The sequence below is a fragment of the Parasteatoda tepidariorum genome, chromosome 4, assembly GCF_043381705.1.
Source record: "Parasteatoda tepidariorum isolate YZ-2023 chromosome 4, CAS_Ptep_4.0, whole genome shotgun sequence".
NCBI classification, from domain to species: domain Eukaryota; kingdom Metazoa; phylum Arthropoda; class Arachnida; order Araneae; family Theridiidae; genus Parasteatoda; species Parasteatoda tepidariorum.
The window spans coordinates 7,325,064-7,346,794 of NC_092207.1; the positions used below are offsets into that span (position 1 = coordinate 7,325,064).

Consider the following 21,731-nt stretch of genomic DNA (forward strand, 5'->3'; position numbering starts at 1 on the left):
AGTCGCAAATAATTCACGAATGGAGTAAATGCATCTGAGCTTGGTGTGAGCTTTCTCATTTTTAGAGTTTATATTTAATTACATCCTTTTAAGTGTGCAAGAACGCCCGATTCTAGAACAACTCACAATTCAGCACCGAATTCGGCTACAGATTACGCTTCAGTTTTTGCAGGATTCAGTTAAAATATTTTTTCCCCTAAGCTCTGAAATTATCGTCTATACAGTTTCTGAAAGGACTGGGTATTGTCTAACGTTTAAGGAATATAACGAAGAGCTGATGGAAAATGTAAGAAGGAATAAAAAGAAATCTCTTTTAAACAAAAATGATTAGCAGTTTAAAAAAAAAACACTTTTTGAGACCATCGCTAAAATTAGGATTCACAATGGATGATGGATCGGAGTGTAATGTTTATTTGCACAGATGTGCCTAAAATGAATTCCTTTGTGATTTCAAGTCACTCTCTACTTACAACAATGAAAACATCACTTGGATGCATTCCTCTTAGTTGACGTCAAATATACAGAAGATGCTAACTGTAAATAGAACGACCATCCAAATAAATCACCAGCCCAGGATTATCACCTCAGATCACACCTATAGATCATTATTTTGAATAACTAATTATCAGTTAAAATGACCTTCTTATTAAATGATCTCAATTCATTGATTTAAAAACATTTCTCTATGATTTAAATACAAGTTACATATTTAGAGCAGGCAAAAATTTTTGACAAAAAAATTTTTTTTTTTTAAAATCTCATTAAATTTTAATTAGTTTTTCAATGAATAAAAATTAACTCGTATTAAGCTTTTTAACGACAAAAAAATTATTTTTTTCTAAGTATGAGGCTACGAACACACACACGCGCACTCACAAAACACAATTTCACAAAAGATTTAACCCTCAAAATGTGTACTGCATGTGACGTAGAGCGGGCATCTCGATCCTGATTGGTTGTTGANAATTTTTGTCAGTTAAAAATAGTTAAGGAAAAAATGTTACAATTGACCCCCCTCTCCCCTACGGATCTGTATATAATTAACTTATCGTTAATTAACATTCTAACTTATGTAGAGAAACTTCGTTCAACTTTAATACACCGATTTGCTGATAAAGATTGGCTAGCCCTGATGTGCTAGTATTGAAGTGCTAGTACCCAACTGTCAGATATAATTATTAATTTATGATTATTATTAAGGCCGTGGTTGCTCATGGGATAGAGCGTTCGCCTTCCAAGTGGTGAATTGGGTTCGAATCCCATCCATGGCTAGTCGATACGAATTTCTCATCCAGCTCGCACCGACCACAGTGCTCATATAAGAGATCCTCAGTGGTAAAGGATTATTGGTTAGAGTCCCCCTGCCGTCAATTTATTTTCTGTATACAATTATCTTTGGATAAACGAAGTTTATAATTGTGTGCAAATATCTTTCAATTCACTTAAAATATTTTCGAGATATAGCTAAATACGCAAAAAGTAAAATTAACATTTGACGTCCATACTTTGTGCTGCTCCCCTGTCCAAACTATAGGGACCCTATTTCCCAGATTGCGGCTACCCACTATATTTTGGGAGTGAAAAATCTGAATCCGTCGAAAAAAGTTATGTTTATTCGTATTCGGCTTGCACCGACCACAGCGCTGACGTAAAATATCCTCAGTGGTAGACGGATCATCGGTTAGAGTCCCCTTGCCGTCAGGCTCACCGTGGGAGGTTTTCCTGATTTTCGTCTCCATGTAACGCAAATGCGGGTTAGTTGCGTCAAAAGTCTTCCACGAAGGGAAACTTCTCCCAATACTTAATTCTGGAGTTCCCTTGCCTTCTGAATAGGATTCAAAATGACAAAGCTACGGAGTTGAACATCAGCTGTCGTAAATCCAAAAAAATTGTGTCTTCTATTCAACGACGGTTATAAAATGTATAATTGTAAATCCTCAGAACATATTTGAGTGGCAAGGTATGCGTGTCTGTAAAAATAATGTCCTAATGTTCCATGATTTCAAAAGCAACGAATGCTACAATGATGTAAAAATCTACTTTTCATACGTGTATATGTATTCAATGTATTGTTTGTCTATGAATAGTGTTTCATTCTGAAATTACTGCGTCATATAGGCGCCGGAAGAACGTAAAGGCAGGTTCAATAAAGCCGAAGAGGTCATGGTGATCAATATTGAGAAGTTGTAAGATCAGAACAATTTTGCATTATGAAAGTACTTAAATGCAAACTCTCCGTACGATATTGTGACCTAGTAAGTGAAATAGCGCAGGAACATTGGATGCCAAAATTACTAAATATAAATATATGCAAATGATATAAATGACCGAAATCAAGAGAATGTCGTCTTCTACCGATGAATGTCAACAATCACGTAGTCGCTTTGGTGAATGTCCGATTGATTGAATGTAGGGTTTAGTGGCGCAAGGTCCAGATGAGGACATGCTGCGCCAAACAATACGGTAAAATAGTTTAAAAGCCTAAGTGCATGCAAAATTTAATTATAACACAATTGTAATTGATAAAATAGTACTAGTAAGTGAATAAGACAAGATAAATTATCTTAATAAGATCAGATAAAAGGTATGAATAAAATCAGATAAAAAGTATGAGTACAGTATAAAACGCACGAAGTGAGTAAAATGTACGAAGGTGATATTTACAAAAGTGTATAAAACAGTAGATGCGTTAAAACTTTTATGTGCAGTTAAAAATACCAACGACACGTAAAAATGTTAGGATGGTGAATATCATCCAACAAATCCAACAACTTGTATGCATAACATAGAACTCCCAAAAAGCTTTAAACGATGTTGATTAAAAGTTGGACATGTTATTAAAATATGATGAATTGTGAGAGGAACGTTACAAGTACTGCATTCAGGGGGAGGTTCTCCGAACAGCAAATGAAGATGTGTTAACCGGATGTGACCGATTCGCAGTCGAGTAAGTTTAACGTCTGCACTACGCAGGTGCAGCACAGGCAAATGGTTCAAACTGGTTTTAACACTATGTAGCTTTTTGAGGGTTTGGAGATCCCACCTTTGCTGCCATAAAGGTGTTGCAAATTTCCTAACATGCAGCTTAACATCCGGCACAGATAATGGCAAGAGATCAGTGGCAGACAGTGCACAAGAATCAGCCAGGTCATTTCCTGGTATGCCAACGTGACTCGCCACTCAACAAAACATTACATGAAACCCACTTCTGTGAAGACTACATAGCAAATGAATAATAAAACCTACAATTGGATGATTTTCACTGCGAAGATTATCTAACTGGTGCAAAACGCTCATACTATTGGAGTAAATACAATACCTCCGTGGCGTGGAAATCAGTCTTAGTGCGAAAAGGATGGCAAAAGCTTCAGCAGTGAAGACGGAGCAAATGTCTGGGAGCTATAGGTTTCATCAGCAATGACAACACCACAGCCAACATATCTAGTGAATGTCGGAAATATTTGTTCTATTCGATTTGGTAATAATTTATTCGTTGATATCATATTTATTTCATATTTTAATATCTGAAGGTAGATTAGGAGAAACATCAGTATTCGGAGTACCGGTTAAATGCATACTGGGTGGTGGCACTTGACCTTAAAAAAGCATTGATGTAGGGCATACCGGGCAAATGTATGCTGGACAGTGGCCCTAAGCTGGATTTAGTATATATTTCGGACATTTACCATATGTATTAATGCAAAAAAAATCGAGATAAAATCAATTAAAAACTTGATTGCAGACTTCGTACACCTCTGATGGGTTATTCTTTGTCTAAAATGTAGAACATTTTAGTACTTGTAATTGGAGTTGTGTGGCTTTATTGTAATTCGGTCCATGCAAATTCAGCAGCTTACGATATGAATAAAAAAAACCTTATAAATACAAAAGAAAAAAGATCAGATATTTTTATGGCCCTTAAGGTAAAAAAAGGGTAAAAAATAGGTAGGTAATTTAAAAATAGGTAATTTTTCACCCTCTAGGGTAAAAAATTAAATCTTCAAAGACAATAATTCCAAAATTTAAGTACAATATTTCCAACAATTCAAATTGATTTCTCTCAATAAGGAACTTGAAACACAATTCCTTTTTGCACTATCATTATTTCTTTAAGATATTATTAACGGATATCGATATTTCTTTTCGTCATATCGAATAAAAAGATCAACATAACAACTATAACGTTTTGTAACAAAATAACATTAAATTGAGAACTGTATAATGAGAATTATATTCTATTATAAAGTGAGAATTGTATAATGAGAATTATATTCTATTATAAATGAGAATTATATTCTATTATAAATGGGAATTATAATTTTATTGTTAAACAGGGTAATAAATGCCATAAATATGAATGTTTAATATCATACTAGGAGGCTTCGCCCCCTGCTCGCTGGTGCTCNAGGGCTCGTTGACTCTAAACACTAGTAATAGTTTAGAATGAGAATTATATTCTATTATAAATTGAGAATTGTATGATGAAAATTATATTCTATTATAAATTGAGAATTGTATAATGAGAATTATATTCTGTTATAAATGAGAATTATATTCTATTACAAATGGGAATTATAATTTTATTGTTAAACAGGGTAATAAATGCCATAAATATGAATGTTTAATATCATATAATAAGTCAGCAATGAATACAAACATCTTTTTAGTTCATTTTTTTACTTACGCATGCATATCATGTTACTTTAAAATGTTCTGCCGCCCCCAACGATTTTCATTTAAATGAAAACAACGGTTAGATAAAAAAAATTATAATTGAAGTTCATACATAATTTGTTTCTTTACCTAACAAATTCCTTTCTTTTTTTTTATTAAGCCTGAGTAAAGTTTAATTAACGAATGATAGTTTTCCCAAGTTGCAACTCTCATACTCACTTTATTTATTCTTGTTTCAGGATTATGATCGTAATATTTTTTTTCAGAAAAAATTTAATTTTCTAATTAGTTAGCACGAGATAAAGAACTAATATTGCTTTTAGTATAATGTTGCTAAGAGTGTAAAATATTTAATGCAAATTTTTTTTAAATGTAAAGTTTAAATCGCTCACAGTAAATCTTAGAAATGATTGTTTCCAAATTGTCATTGTGAGCAACATAGAGGTTATCTGCACAACAGACTCAAAATATAATCTTTAAGTAATTCTAACGCTAAAAGATTTGCAAATAACAACATTGACGAGTAAATAGTTTACCTAATCTTAAAACTTTTTAACCTAAACAACTCAATAAAAAGGTTGACTAAGTATTTTGAAGATAACAGGGAACAAAAAGGATGCAAACTTGAAAATGCCTTAAACGATCGAATTTCAATCATTTTCCACAAAATGGATAAATTAAAGCCAGAAAAATGCACGTCGCAGCAGATCTACGTTGTGATTACTGCTTCACACCACTGGAAATTGTTATTTTCTTTCTTTCTTTTAATAACCCTTGAAAAACTGCAAGACATGAAAATTTGATATTTAAGTACGTACACATACGAAGATTGAAAGTTTTAAAATCGCAAAAAAAAAGTTTTTATTTTTGCGTGAAGGTGATATATTTTTTATATATTTTTCAATAACAGTGAGTCACCCAAAACCAATCGCAAATTTTAGTCTTCAGATACGTATATTATGTGGCTATAGGTCATTATCACCCTGGTCAAAAGGCCATTATCAGGTAATCTAAATCTGGAACTATTAAAAATGACCCTGAACTCTTCTTTAGTGCATTAACGAGAGAAAACAAATCTAAAGTCTTGGTTTTTAAAGTACATTGAAATCATACACTAAAGTATAACCAATAATACATAGAACTTTTATAGTCATTAAAAAATAAAAGGAAATACAATAAATGAAGGGATTTCGATGAAAGTATGCAAATAAAAATTGCACACTCCGTTCCGAATCTTCTTAAAAAATTTCAATAGCATTTTTTAGAAATCGTCTTACAACGCAATATTCTTTGCAACGAACTTTGTGTGTATTCTTAACAGGTTTGTATTCTTAAGTTTGTATTCTTAACATCTTAAATTGAAGTATAAATGAAATTTATCATACTGCTCATAATTTTTAATAATATGCATAATTTTCATAACATTATTATGTAATTTTTAATAATATTATTTTACTGCTCATAATTTAGTATACAGCATCTTTATTTTAACTGCTCAGGAGAAAACTTTTTTAAAAGTGATACTTTGGGTATAAACACCACCATTTTTATGTGTGCATTAGTGTTTGTGCTCTGCACAGTTATTTAATGAAAATTCATGAAACTTTTAAAGTAATTATCCAGTAACAATACTAAAACAGTTAGATATAAAAAGGTCACGTTTGAAAAAAAAAACGTGGCCAATCACTACATAGCTCCGAATCCTTAAATGGAAACTTTGTCACTTAATGCTGTTATCTTTAATGGAACCATCGTCACTTAATGTTGTCATCTTAAACATAAGCTGTTTCAGTTAATGTTATCTCAAATGGAAGCTTGGTCACTTAATGTTGTTATCTTAACATTCTCCTTTAATGTTGTTATCTTAAATGAAAGCTTTATCATTTAATATTGTCATCTTAAACATAAGCTGTTTCAGTTAATGTTATCTTAAATGGAAGCTTGGTCACTTAATGTTGTAATCTTAAATGGAAGCTTGGTCACTTAATTTTGTTATCTAAAATGCAAGATTTGTCACTCAATGTTATTATCTTAAATAAAAGCTGTGTCATTTAATATTGTAACCATAAATAGAAGCTCTGTCACCTTATTGTTGTTATCTTAAATTGAAGGCTTGTAATGTAGTGCTATAATCTAAATCGTATTTTTGAAAATTTGTGTGCCATGAAGTTGGCATCTTAAATAAGAGCCTTGTTACGCGATTCTAAAGTTAAATACCATTTTAGTTTCATAATATTAAAATTTGGGATCTGTAAAAGTTAATAGAATAGGGTTTTCTTAAATGAATTTTTTACAAAATATCTCGTGCAATTAAGGATAAAGATAAAAAGAAAGAAAGAAAGAAAAAACGAGAGCAAAAAATGAATCAGACAAACGGAAAGAAGAAAAGAAAAAGAAAAAAAGAATGAAAAACGATTCAAACATAAAACGACGGTCGTAAACGCGTGGGGCGTGACAACCTGCGCGTTTTTCATCTCTGAAGAGGATCTGTCTCATAATTTTCAAAAGTCCGTATCTTCAGGTTTGTCTTCAAAAGACCCGACACAGAGACTTTACTTCTTTTTTTCTTTTTCTTTCTGGAAGAAAAACTGGCTGAAAAATCAGTAGACTACCCATTTAAAAAAAAAGAAGGGCTCGTTGACTCTAAACACTAGTAATAGTTGTCATCTGTTCTCATTCAGCAAAGCAACAAATTCGACACTCAAAAACGAACTCTGCTTGGTGTAAAGGATGGCAAGGTTAACGCATCATTCCTTTGCACTTGCCATGCAGAGACACCTTACATATTTCACGAAACACTTAGCTTCAGTTTAAGGTACTGCCTGCTAGGGAATAAACAAAATTTGGGATTGGTCTTCAAAAGAAGGCAAAATTTAGGCTCAAAGAATATACAAAGTTTAGGTTTGGACTTATAGAATACACAAAATTTTAACTCACTTTTTCTGATAAAAGGGAATAAATAAATAAAGGATTTTTAAAAGTGAGCGTAACTTATAGATTGTTGCTAGGCATGCATTCATAACGCGAAGATCATGTTTCATTCCAAAGTAAATTCATAAATTACGAAGCTTCAATACCTCACTTGTGAGCCGAGGTGGTTCAGGAGATAAAGCGTTCGCTTTCCAATGAGGTGAACCGGGTTCGAATCTCAGCGAGAGCTGGTCGATACGAATTCCGCACCCGGCTCGTACACCACAGTGCTGACGTAAAATATCCTCAGTGGTAGGCGGATCATGGGTTAGAGTCCCCATGCTGTTTGGCTAACAGTGTGAGGTTTTCGTGATCCTCCTTTCCGTGTGACGCAAATACGGGTTAGTTCCATCAGAAAGTCCACTTCGAAGGCAAAATTTCTCCCAATACTTGATCCAGGAGTTCCCTTGTCTTCTGGTTTGGGTTCAAAATTACGAGGCTATCGAGTTGAACATTAGTCGTAAACCCATAATTGGGTCTGCTGTTCAACGACGGTTATAATATACCTGACTTGTCAATGTAGTAATGGTTTATTTTTCTTGCCTTATAGAATATGCAAAATAGGCATTTTTTCTCGAAAGGTTACATTATTCAAAAATGTACTACCGCTTACTACAGTATCTAACTGACTTAGAAATTCCAATAACTCACAAATTCTATTTAAAATATATAATCCCATTTTCGAGGGCACGACCTTTTATAAAAAATATTCTAACAGTCTTAAAGTATAGTAAAATTTTCGTTACAATAAAGGAGAGATTGAAAATGGTTTTCTAACAGATGCATTTTTCTGATTCTGCGAAGAAAATATAATTTGAAATGTAGCCAATTTATATATTAGATTTCTTAAACAATTTTAATTTACAAACATTTTTAATAGCATTTGTCGGTAAGGTAAATGGGGGATGATGGCTCCATTTCGATGGACTTTTTTACCCCATCATTCTTAAATTGTCGAAATATCATGTTTCAAGCTCAAAGAAATTCCGAATAATTTCCTAGAAATGATAAAAGGGAAAAAAAGTGATTTTTTTTTTTCAAAATTTTTTTCTTTTGATTTTATTTAATTTTTTTTTAGACTCGGTTAAAGCAGAGAGCAAACTAAATTGTAACCCTCGGTTGCATCTTAACCGATTCCAAATTGCCTCCAATCAGAACTACTAAATTGATGCCCGTTTGCCGAAAGCCGGCCTAAATTTTGCGTGAAGAATTCAATCAATTACAAGAAAGGAACAATCAGGTGGCCTCTAACACAATTACGTCCTCCAAAAGAGTCACTTTCAGGGGGAGAGTGGTACGAGTCTTTATATTTTGTTTCTTTCAAAGAAGCCATCTTGGATTTTTCCTTTTCTTTGTATATTTTTTTCTAACAACACAATACCTTTAAAAAAGGGGGGGATATAAAGCGGTCACTTTGTTAGATACAAGAGATATCATTTTTAGAAATTCTATGGAATTTTTCTCAAAAATATAAAGCAATAAAAATATGCGATGTTTGGTTTTAAGTCAGTCATTTAAAACTACACATTCGTCAGTTTTTTAGATTTTTAAAATTTTAATGGTTGACAGTTTAAATGGTTGAAAAGAGGCCATCTTGGATTTTTCATTTTCTTCGTATTTTTTACTTCATACTTTTGAAGATATGTATATTTTTTCCAACAACACAATACCTTAAAAAAAAAAAGGATGGAATATAATGCCATAGCTTTGTTAAAATGACAAGAGATATCATTTTTAGAAATTCCATGGAATTTTTCTCAAAAATATAAAGCAATAAAAATATGCGATGTTTGGTTTTAAGTCAGTCATTTAACTACACATTCGTCAGTTTTTTAGATTTTTAAAATTTAATTTTATGACAGTTTAAATGGTTGAAAAGAGGCCATCTTGGATTTTTCATTTTCTTCGCATTTTTTACTTTATACTTTTGAAGATATGTATATTTTTTCCAACAACACAATACCTTCAAAAAAAAAGGATGGAATATAATGTCATCGCTTTGTTAAAATGACAAGAGATATCATTTTTAGAAATTCTATGGAATTTTTCTCAAAAATATAAAGCAATAAAAATATGCGATGTTTGGTTTTAAGTCAGTCATTTAACTACACATTCGTCAGTTTTTTAGATTTTTAAAATTTAATTTTATGACAGTTTAAATGGTTGAAAAGAGGCCATCTTGGATTTTTCATTTTCTTCGCATTTTTTACTTTATACTTTTGAAGATATGTATATTTTTTCCAACAACACAATACCTTCAAAAAAAAAGGATGGAATATAATGTCATCGCTTTGTTAAAATGACAAGAGATATCATTTTTAGAAATTCTATGGAATTTTTCTCAAAAATATAAAGCAATAAAAATATGCGATGTTTGGTTTTAAGTCAGTCATTTAACTACACATTCGTCAGTTTTTTAGATTTTTAAAATTTAATTTTATGACAGTTTAAATGGTTGAAAAGAGGCCATCTTGGATTTTTCATTTTCTTCGCATTTTTTACTTTATACTTTTGAAGATATGTATATTTTTTCCAACAACACAATACCTTCAAAAAAAAAGGATGGAATATAATGTCATCGCTTTGTTAAAATGACAAGAGATATCATTTTTAGAAATTCTATGGAATTTTTCTCAAAAATATAAAGCAATAAAAATATGCGATGTTTGGTTTTAAGTCAGTCATTTAACTACACATTCGTCAGTTTTTTAGATTTTTAAAATTTAATTTTATGACAGTTTAAATGGTTGAAAAGAGGCCATCTTGGATTTTTCATTTTCTTCGCATTTTTTACTTTATACTTTTGAAGATATGTATATTTTTTCCAACAACACAATACCTTCAAAAAAAAAGGATGGAATATAATGTCATCGCTTTGTTAAAATGACAAGAGATATCATTTTTAGAAATTCTATGGAATTTTTCTCAAAAATATAAAGCAATAAAAATATGCGATGTTTGGTTTTAAGTCAGTCATTTAACTACACATTCGTCAGTTTTTTAGATTTTTAAAATTTAATTTTATGACAGTTTAAATGGTTGAAAAGAGGCCATCTTGGATTTTTCATTTTCTTCGCATTTTTTACTTTATACTTTTGAAGATATGTATATTTTTTCCAACAGCACAATACCTTCAAAAAAGGATGGAATATAATGCCATCGCTTTGTTAAAATGACAAGAGATATCATTTTTAGAATCTCTATGGAATTTTTCAGAAATCTATAGAGCAATATATGAAGCTGAAAGTTAAGTTCTTAATCATTTAACGAATCTCTTTAACAGTAATCCATAATAGTAATTAGTACCAAAAAAATAATAAGTGTGAAACGTTTAGTAAGATCATGCCACCAATTTAAATAATTTTTTCTCAAAATGTAACGTAGAATAACGTTATTCTAATAATAACAATAAAAAAAACAATCCTCCTAAACTCTTAATTCAGAAATCAAACAAAATCAAAAATGTAATAATAACAGTACAGATGATTTCAACGTTTAAATTAGGGAAACGAAAATTATTTATAGGAGTGCAATAACTTTACGATTTGTATGTATTTTATGCTCATGGCAAACAAACCAAAAGAAAATGAATGTGGGAAAACTGGATTCTACCACGTGATTTTCCAGTCAATAAAATGTATTGACAACAGTGACTGCGACACTCTCATTAGGTTTTTATATACAGTAAGATAAAAGGAATAATACACGTTTTTATGTGATACTTTTAGCTTATGTTAAGCTACAGTTACTTGTACCCTTCTGACAAATGTATATAAAATATACTTTAAAAAAGAATGACTAGATTATTTTTTCTGGTGAGGCGTCCCAGATAATATCTGATTCCGGTAAATCGAGAGCCCGCTGGAAATCTCTCCAATCCTTGTCTTTCATATAAGAAATGTATTAAAGTTGCAATGAAGTAGGCAACCAAGTGTGACATAACTTTTCCTTAGAACTTTTTCTTACATTTTAAAGATGTTTAAATTATATTTTCATTGAAAAGTTCTCAGCTAAGAAGAATAGATAACCTATATGCAGTGCCTTTTTATCGCATGGGGGCTGGAAACTGTGTCTGAATAGGCATGATTTTCTTTCTTTTATTCTTAATGGTGTTTTTTTTTAATAATTTAGTTCCTGAACTATTACGTTTAAGACACTAAATATCGGATATTAATATTTATTTGTAACAGTATTTTTTTTCCTTACTGATTAATGAATATTTGACATTCATACTTTGAGGAAAATTATAAGTTTGATTTATTATTAATTATAATGAACAAAAAACTTTCCCTTTATATGATCATTCTACCTTTATATGAATAATATAATTAGAATTCGATTTTCTTACCTACTTTCAAAAATATTATTAATATTCTATATAAAACTCATAATTTAATAATTTTATTTTATAAGCGTGAGTTGAACAGCCGACCCAGTTTTTTGGGTTCACGACTGTTAATGTTCAATTCCACTGCCGTGTCATTTTGGACCCAATTCAAAAGACAAAAGAACTCCTAGATCAAGTATAGGGTGAAATTCGCCTTCTTGGAGGATTTTTTGACGGAACTAGCCCACATTTGCGTTACGTGGAGAGGAAAACCACGCAAACCACCCACTGTTAGCCAGATGGCAAGGGGACTCTAACTATTATCCGTCTACCACTGCGGATATTTCACGACAACACTGTGGTCGGTGCAAGCCGGGTGCGGAATTCCTATTAAACAGTTATCGCTGGGATTCAAACCCGGTTCCACTCATTGGAAGGCGAAAGGTCTATCCCCTGAGCCACCACTGCTAAAGACTTACAGTTAAAACTTTCTTGATATTTTTAATTGAGATTTTTTTAATATTGAAAATCAAAAATGCAGGGCCCTCGTTGAGCATTCGCTACTTCGTCAAATGCCACAAAATCGTAAATTTGGTGAATAAAATTGTGCTTTGGCGAATGATTTTTTCCTCTTCGAAGAAAATTATACTTTTAACACGATCCTGAAAATTACGTCAAAATGAATTTGTCTAAACAAATCAGTAATTTTAATTCGATTACAGTAATTTTCGGTAAATGCGCAGTATAACCAATTAGAATTGATTCCAAACATTATAAGCCTGAAGCAACTACCGTAAAATAGTTCAATGGGGGGGGGGGAAATTAATCAGAAAGTTTTTTTAAGATTTGCATTTGGCGTAGACTTTCGAATATTGGCGAATATTTTTGATATTTGGTTAATTTACTGGCTAATAATTCGAAATTCTTACCTCGGGCCCTAAAATGATATATTTCTAATGGGGGAACTATACCAAAGTCTAGGCTCTGACCCCAAGAGGCATCATAGTTTAGTAGTCCTATAACCTATACAATAGTAAAGTAAACGATATCACTACTAGCAATGGAAAAACGTGCAAAATACGTGAGAAGTTCAAAATCAGTGTTTGAACAGCAATTTTATGATATTTTGAAACTCTTTTGCTACGACTGTTAAAACGTAGATAACCTCAAGAAATGCTTCACATAACCTGGAGAAATCAAAGAAATTCATGAATAAATTCTATAAAAATTTTTTTAAAAATATAGTTTGGTAACTATATATATATATGGTTGAAAAATATAGTTCACCCTCTTTGCGTAATTATTTTTATCCACTCTATTCTATCCTACAAGTAAAATCATTTTTTTTTTCCAACTGGGAACGTCATAAGAAAAACACGCCTTTTCTTATGACGGTTCTTTTAATTTTGTAAATATTCTGTACGAAGATTATTTCTGTATTATAGGTTTGTAAATGCGTTATAAAAAAGAAACTACATGAAATTAAAAGAGCTTTTCTAATTTCGCACATATTTCATAAAAGAAAATTATTTCTGTATTATTTGTTAGCAAATTTATGTGCATGATAAAAATAATAAAATATTGGGGGGGGAAACGCTACTCAAAGGAATGTGAAATAAAATTGTTTATAACTTCATTTTAGTACTCGTGATTTCTTAATTTATTTTAAGGTAGATACGTTAAACTTGACACATTTTTTTTTTCTTCAATTTTTATCTTTATTTAATTAGAAGAGTCTATTTTAGTGAAGTAGGCGCTTTGAAATTTCCGCTTAAATTACTATGATTTATATTAAATAAATAAAATTACCACCGTGATTAATTAGGCATAAATTTATTGAAACGTCAACTGTGACGCTATTTTTAAATGTCTGTGAGAATAAATCTGTCAAGTGTAGAGTATAGCAGAGTTAAAAAAAGAAAATATTACGTGAAATACGGATTTTAACTCATGTTTTAATTTAAATTAAAGGCTTTAAAAGCTCAATTTCATCTGCAATATATAGTGTGGCAAAAATTTACTTAAAAGAAATGGTTATAAAAGAAAAATGTTTACAATTTAATAGAAAAATAAGGAGAAAAAAAACATAAAGGGAAAAAAAAGGAAAACAAATCCAAGAAGCTTGGTTAAAAAGTTTGGTTTAAACCATGATTTCAACCAAACGGTTAATTTGTGATTGCAATGTTTCTTACTTTTTTTAAAACATTATCAACACTTTATTTAAAAAATTTATCATTAGCAATATTATTAAGTAATTCATTTACATAAATAAATTTAATACAAAGAATGTGTGACTCGATTATGAGTGTTATCTAAACTTTTCTCTTGTTTACATGTTACTGTAATTGGTTTGACACCTAGAATTGACACGTTACTCAGCAACAAACAACAACAGCAAAGGTTAAGAAGCAAACAACAGTTAAAAAGCAAAATTAATATCCGTTTTAGAATTATTATAAATTTAATTTATATTTAAATAGGTTCAAAGCATTTTTCTGTGTAGTGAGTAAGAGAATGATCGAAAATAAACGGCTCAAAAAATTTTCTCTGCTCCGCAATTTTTTATTTGTAAAAATTATGTTAATAGTCCGAATTACTAACCTTACTGGTTGGAGTAAATCAGATTGAGAAACACTGCTCAAGAACATTTCTAAGAAGAAAGGTTTGTAAGTCGTCGACAGCCCCCTCCTATACACATGCACGCAGATGTTCATGCAAAACAAGATATTAATTCTCGTAGTTCATAAAAATATTCACAACATAAGTAAAGTCTTCGAAAATTTCAGAGTCATTCTGGAAATAGCAGTTGCTGGTTCAATTTCCTTCTTCTGAATATGAAAACTGCCAAAAGTATGATTTAAAAAATAATAATAAGGCAAAGAACGAAAAAATTTCAACTTAGTAATAAAAAATAAATTCATTTAAAATTGAAAAAAAATATATATTCGAAATAAAGTAAAATTTTTATCAAAATTTAAATAAAATATATAGTTGAAAGTTTGCATTATTTAATATCTTGTTTGATACTATGCAAAAACAACTTGTGTTTGGATCTGAACTTTAAAATATCTTGTTTTTTTAAAAATAATAATATTTAAAAGTAAAGGCAAAAATTGTAAACTTAATAAAAAAAAAGTAAATTCTTACAAATTTAAGATAAAACAAATAACGAATTTGAAACGAAGTAAAATTTTCATCGATATTTTAATAAGAAATAGGTAAAAGTTCTCTTATGCACTATTTAATGTCTTGTTTCAAACTGCGCAAAAACAAAATGTGCTTGGATAAGTGCTTTGAAATATCATAATTTAAAAAAAAATCAAAACAAATATTTAACAAAAGATTTAAAATGAAAAATAATAAAATAAAATGTATTAATTAAAAAATGTAGAATTAGTAAAATAAATTATTAAGATGATTTATTATGCTAATAATACTAGAATAAATGTTTTTCAATAAATTGTTAATAAAACTAATTTAAAATAAAATATAGTTCAACCCTTTCAACAAGAAAGTATTTAAAATAAAAAAAAAAATATCGGATATTATGAAAAACTTTTAAAATAATTTTCATGACTGCATAAATTTTAAAATAACAAAAAAAAAAAATTCATGATCAAAGCTTAGCCCCATCCCGCTCAAATCTATCATTTAAAAAAAAAAAAATTATTAACCTCTTTTTTTTTTAAGGAAGAAAAGAAATACGTCCCACTTAATAGTCTCCTTATCTCTATTAGCTAACTTGAATCATAACTGTTAAGACAGCCAGTGAAACTTTCAAAATGCAAGAAATACCTCTTATGAAATTTTTTGACGGAGTTTTCCTGTTGAGGTAAGTTTTTTATTGAGACTTTTTTGAAGTTATACTTCTTATGCGACTTCCAACAAGGTTGCGTTAAACGTTTAACGCTACATTTTTATTGGCCGGGAAATAACGTGGTAGGATCCAGTTTCCCCTCATTCATTTTCATATTGTTTTGGTTCTCACTAGCATAAAAATAATAAAAGTCATAAAAGTATTGCTTTTCTATAAATATTTTTTTAGTTTGATTTGATACACATACAATTTAATAGGATAGTATTTTTTATTTTCAAATTTAGTGGATAACAATTGTAAAAAATGAGTGAAAACAATCCCACGGACAATGCGACGGATTTAAGGTTATGTCAAGGTACGTCTCTTGTGAATATCAATTGATTGTTAGGTTTTCTCTTTTGAAATTACATTATGAAGCATTCACATACATTATTAATACAAATACATTTTCCATGGCTAGACGATGAGGCAACCACAAGCACTTCCACTGGTTCAAGAGGTTCAAGAGGGAAAAATGCACAATATTACCGTGATTACAGAGTACGGAAGCGAGCGGAGCAGGAAAAAGAGTCGTTGAATAGAACTAGTGATCCTTCTACGACTGCTGATTCTTCTACAATTAACATCGCAGGTTACGAAGTTTAACTTCTTCCGCGCGGAGGGACTCCACGAACTATTTTTTTTTACTGGTACCTCTCTTCCGGAACATTTTTACGAGAGCATTTTTTTACTGTGACCCTTTTTTTCCGTCTACGATCACATATGAAACGAGCCTTTCGGACTCTAGCTTCGAGGATCATTGTACTCTCGTATGTGTACTCTTTTGTACGTGCTCTTTCGGAGGGCCTGGCGTTCACCAGATTTGATATATACAATATGTTCGTTATAAACTAGAATCAATCAAGAAATGAGGGTTTCTTTTGCGAGCTTTTGAGGTAGGCATTCTGTATGATACCCAAAAATTTTCCTTCTAAAACAGCCACTTTTTTTTTTTGATGTAGTATTCATTATTTTAAGAGTCAAATAATGATTTAAAAATGATTCCCTCCTTAACAGAAACCTCTTCTGTTATTAATTTTGATTTTTTACTGGCTAATACATGTCTCATGCCAAGGACATATTTTATTAAAAACAACCTTTTCAAACTTTTTTTGCTTATTAAGCAAAGCATTTTCTTTCACAATTCCTTAAGTTGGCTAGACCAAAAATGTACCTTTCACGATCGTTTCTGTATATCGGCAGAAATTGTTTCCTTCAAATTCTTAGAACAAAGAATAAAAATATATTTCTATTTTTGAAATTTTTTCACCCACGGTGATACTCTAAGCTGTTTTCTACAGCATCTTCAACTAACTGACTTTTGATGGGAGCCCTACATCATATTCGAAGTCATTGCAACTTGTGGTGTGCTTACAGGGAGAGGACAAAAATTCGGACAAACAATTTTTGACGTAATTTTATTAAAAATAAGTAAAGGAACAAAATATAACCAATAATAATAGTAGTATAATTCAACTACTAAATAAATTGAATTGGTGCAAAATGGCCTACTTTTGCAGCGATCGAGAGGGGAAAACGCTTACACAAATTTTCAACAACGGGTCAGTACTGAGAAATGTTCATTTTTACTAGTGAGAAGCTCTTGATTGTCCAACTAGCTCATAACTCCCAAAACGATAATATCTGGTCTGTAGAAGCTCTAAGCACCTCGGTAATCGAATATCGTCAAAATCCAAAGTCGGTCCTTGGTCAGGAGAGCAAGACACATGAGCATGCGGCAAGGTTTTTGTGGAGGGGGGTGTTAAAATAAATATTTAAAAAAAAATAGTGTACAATTTTAGACGCTGCTATACTTCCGACAGTAAAAAAGCATTTCAGCAACTTAAACTGCAAGTTTCAACACCTGCGCATTAGGCCAAAAAGGATACAAAAGTAGTGCAAAAATGCATTTTCCGCACATGATAATTCCACCCTACACGCCAGATCTCAGTTCCATAGATTAAAGTGCATGGTCAATTTTGGAATCAAGGACAAGCTCTAAACCACTCAAAAGTTAGACTCTTAAAGCGATCGCTGCAGTTGGAATGGGACAGTTAAAAAGTAGAAGCTTGTGGCTCATTGCTGAAAATTTTAATAAGCGTTTGTGCCTCTGCATCACTGTAAAAGGCAGCAACTTTGAAACTATTTAAATGTATTTATCAATAAAAGTCTATTTTCGCTACTATTTTCTTTAAACATTTTTTTTCAATTTAATTATTTTTAATAAAATTATATTTGAAATTTTATACCAGGTTTTTTTTTTTTTTTTTTTTTTTTTTTTNTTTTTTTTTTTTTTTTTGCCTCATCGTGTATTTTTCTTTTGTCTCTTGCCATTAGTATTTTTCAAAAGAAAATTGCTTTAAAACTACTACTTTTTTTTTTAATGACTTTTAGAGCTCACCCAAATAAAAGTTTGTTAACAACAAGAAGAAAGAGAAAAAAAAGGCTACCACAGCAAAAAAAAAATTTCGATTTGGTTTCAATGCAATACTGATTTATTTAAGCCTGAACACAAAATTTGAACCATCAAAAGAATGATATTTCATAACGCATTTATTAATAATAAGCAAATAAGGTATTTTATCTTATTGAACAAAACAACCAATCAAAAAAAAACTGACATGTATAGTTATCATTTAGCATATGTCATGGTTAAAAAAAAGGAATACAGGTCCCTCTGCTCTCGCTACTCTCACGATTATTGCTACAATTATTTCCTTTCTTGAAAATAAACAGATTAGTACATCGAAATTAAAATTTATTCAATTGATAGATCCCAAAATATCTCTTTTTTCACGATTGTTGCGCGTCTGAATTAAAAGTTATTCAATTGGAAAATCCCAAAATGTTTCATTTTCTACACAATAAACAAATTGTTGCGTCTAAACTAAAAAGCATTCAATTGACTAATCTCAAATTGTTTTGTTTGCTTTTTGACTATAAAAAAAATTTTGCGTCTAAATTAATAATTATTCAATTGTCAGATCTCAAATTGTTTTGTTTGCTTTTTGACTATAAACAAATTGTTGTGTCTAAATTAAAAATTATTCAATTTCTAGACCTCAAATTTTTTTGTGTTTTGACGATAAATAAAATGTTGCACCTTAATTAAAAATTAACTAGGAGGCTCCGTCCCCTGCTCGCTAACGCTCGCCAATGAACACAATGTTCTAGCACAAAGGCATAATATATTATCATCAAAGACATAGTATTTTATCATCAAAGACATAGTATTGTACTTATGTAGAAGATTTCTACCAATGTTCTTATTGGCTTTTAAAAAAGTATATTAGCTATTTAGATTGTACATGGTGAAAAAAATCAAAACATTAGCTAAATAAGAAACATATTAGCAAAATAAATTATCAAATATTGCTTCACTAATATTCTGCATTTTAAAGCGTGAAAATTCAATGCATAAATAAAAGCGAAATATAAAAAAATTCAATGCATTCAATGCAAACACTTAAACGTTTTTTAGACGTTTAGGTAGCTCCCAGTAGAAAAATATCAATTCAACAGCGGACTTTTAAAGCATTCTCACTTCAATTAATTAATTAATTCCTAATTGAGTTTAAATTAAATATTGTCATGTTTTTAGTGCATGAATCTGAATTGAACAACCTGATAATGCTCACTCTGGTTATTGTTATCTGGTTGCTCACTACGTGCTCTTGCGCACCGAATCCAATCAATTAAAAATGAAAACTGTTGCCAGCGCGAGAAAAGAAATATCATCGGTTTTATTGATACATACATACGTACGTATTAGCGTTTTATATAATATAGATGCGTTGATAGAATCGAAAATGTTTTCTTCCCCTCTTGACGATTGTTGTGCATCTATATTAAAAATTATTCAATGACAGATCCCATTTTATTTTATTATTAAAAATATGGTTTCCAATTTTATTTTGATACAATTTAAACCTAGTCATTTTGATGGTTGCAACTTCGTTTAAAGTATTATTATTTTTTTTAAATTCTTATTTAATACTTAATAACTACCTTATATATTTTTCGGCACAAAAAATACTTTAGTTGTAAAAAGTCTAAGAATGTTTTACAATTTCGTATTAACTACAATAATTAACAGGATACGGTTTTAGCCAAAACTTATAATAAAAGTAAATCTTACTTAGTTAATCTTTAATAATTGTTAAACGGTTCGTAAGTTTGGATGACGATTAAAAGATATTTATCATAAAATGATGTGTAATAAGGTAATACTATTGGCTTACTTTATTATGAAAAAACCCCGTATTTAATTTCAAGCCTTCATTTGAGATCATACCAAGATCAGCAAAACCGTAATAATAGCAGAGAATATTAAGAAAGGATGATAAATAATTATTAAATTATTGCAAAAGCTCGATGTAACGAGTACGGCATGTTACGAGAGGTCCGATAGGACAAGAAGTCACAGTCAAAATACCAAAAATAAAGATACAGAAAACGTATGTTTACAACGATTTAAAAATCACTAAACAAACTTTTTTTGAGGGAATTCCATTTTTCTATTGTTTACATTAGCAACGTTATACAAAAAAGTTCAAAATGGAACGTGTTTTTATTTATGTTTGGTATCAATACTGAGAAGTATTGTACATATTTCATCATATTTTCTTCTTCTGAGCTTAATCCTTTATGCTATTAAGATAAAAATGTTGACTATCACCGGCCAAGATACCTTCCTCCAAAAAAAAAATAACAATTCTTGTTTTATTTTTGGGCTTCAGCACGCTTCAAATTGCGCTTCTCTATATACTATGTGCTCTCCTTATTTCCCTCCCTTAGATCAACATTTAGTGTTAAAATGAAGACAAAAATTCTTTCACATTAGCATTAAATATTTACAATAAATCAACTAATAACACAATAAATAATACAATTAATATTTAAAACTAATTAATTAAATTATTAATTATAGCGACTACGTTACTAGCTTATAGCGACTACGGCAATTCCGTCTACCATTGTGGATAATCGTTACAACGTACTTTTAAAGTAGTACCTTTTAATTAGGGGTTAAAGAAATATATATTACATGAAAACAGTATATTACAACAACAGTAAACAATTGTAAGTAATATTTATTTACTTTATTCAAATGACAACCAATGAATCCGCATGTGAGAAATCATAATATAGTATATGTGATTATGTGAATGTATCTTATAAAGAACTAGAGTTCTTTATAAGATTTCAAATACAGTCCAAACTCCTCCATTCTATTACACATTATTTAAACAAATGACCCCTAAAATGAAATACAAAAATGACTGAAAAATTATACATAGTAACAAAAATGTGTTCATTTTTATTTTTAATGACTCTTCGTCTTGCGTCGTGTAATAAAAATTAGTAATCTCTGAGGATAGCTGATGAGCAATCCTCAACATAAAATATGGAAACACTTCTCGACTCCGATAATTTTTCCCGAATTTATGATATTCCGGATTTTTAACCTGTCTAACCCTTAGAGTTACCCAATTACTCCTCTAAGGTCTAACCAGACATTTGAGCACATAAAAGTAGCCTCACCCAATCGATTAGCAAATTCATCGACTTTGACTTGAAGCATTTGTCCAGATACTGGAAGATTGCGGCTTCTTAGAATGCTGAACCAATAAAGGTATTCAATAATGAAGCAAATAAGAAAAAAATGCTTATTGCTACATTTCATGCTATAGATCAGGGGTTTCCAACTGGCGGCCCGGGGGGGGGGGCATCCGGCCCGCGGAGCCTTTTTTTGTGGCCCGCGAACTAAAATATATTAGTTGTCATTTTTTGCGAACAATTTTCGTAAAAAAATCTATATGGGTTTAAAATACTTTTCTCATTAATAAAAACCTAATTTCTTCGTTTCTGTGAAATTTAACATACCAACGGTGCAAAAAAATT

The 21,731-nt window shown here is 30.6% G+C and overlaps 1 protein-coding gene across 4 annotated transcripts in view; it reads left to right on the plus strand.

The window, feature by feature from the left end:
* Window positions 1-21,731, plus strand: part of LOC107447412 (mucin-2) — a 149,335-nt gene that overhangs the window by 31,145 nt on the left and 96,459 nt on the right. The window contains exon 1 of one of the 4 annotated variants that reach the window (XM_071180452.1): window positions 15,706-15,803. The exons of the other annotated variants lie outside the window; for them this stretch is intronic. The gene's annotated coding sequence lies outside the window, so the exon portion shown is untranslated. Of the gene's footprint in view, window positions 1-15,705; window positions 15,804-21,731 lie in introns of those variants that run through there. 4 annotated transcript variants of the gene reach the window in all.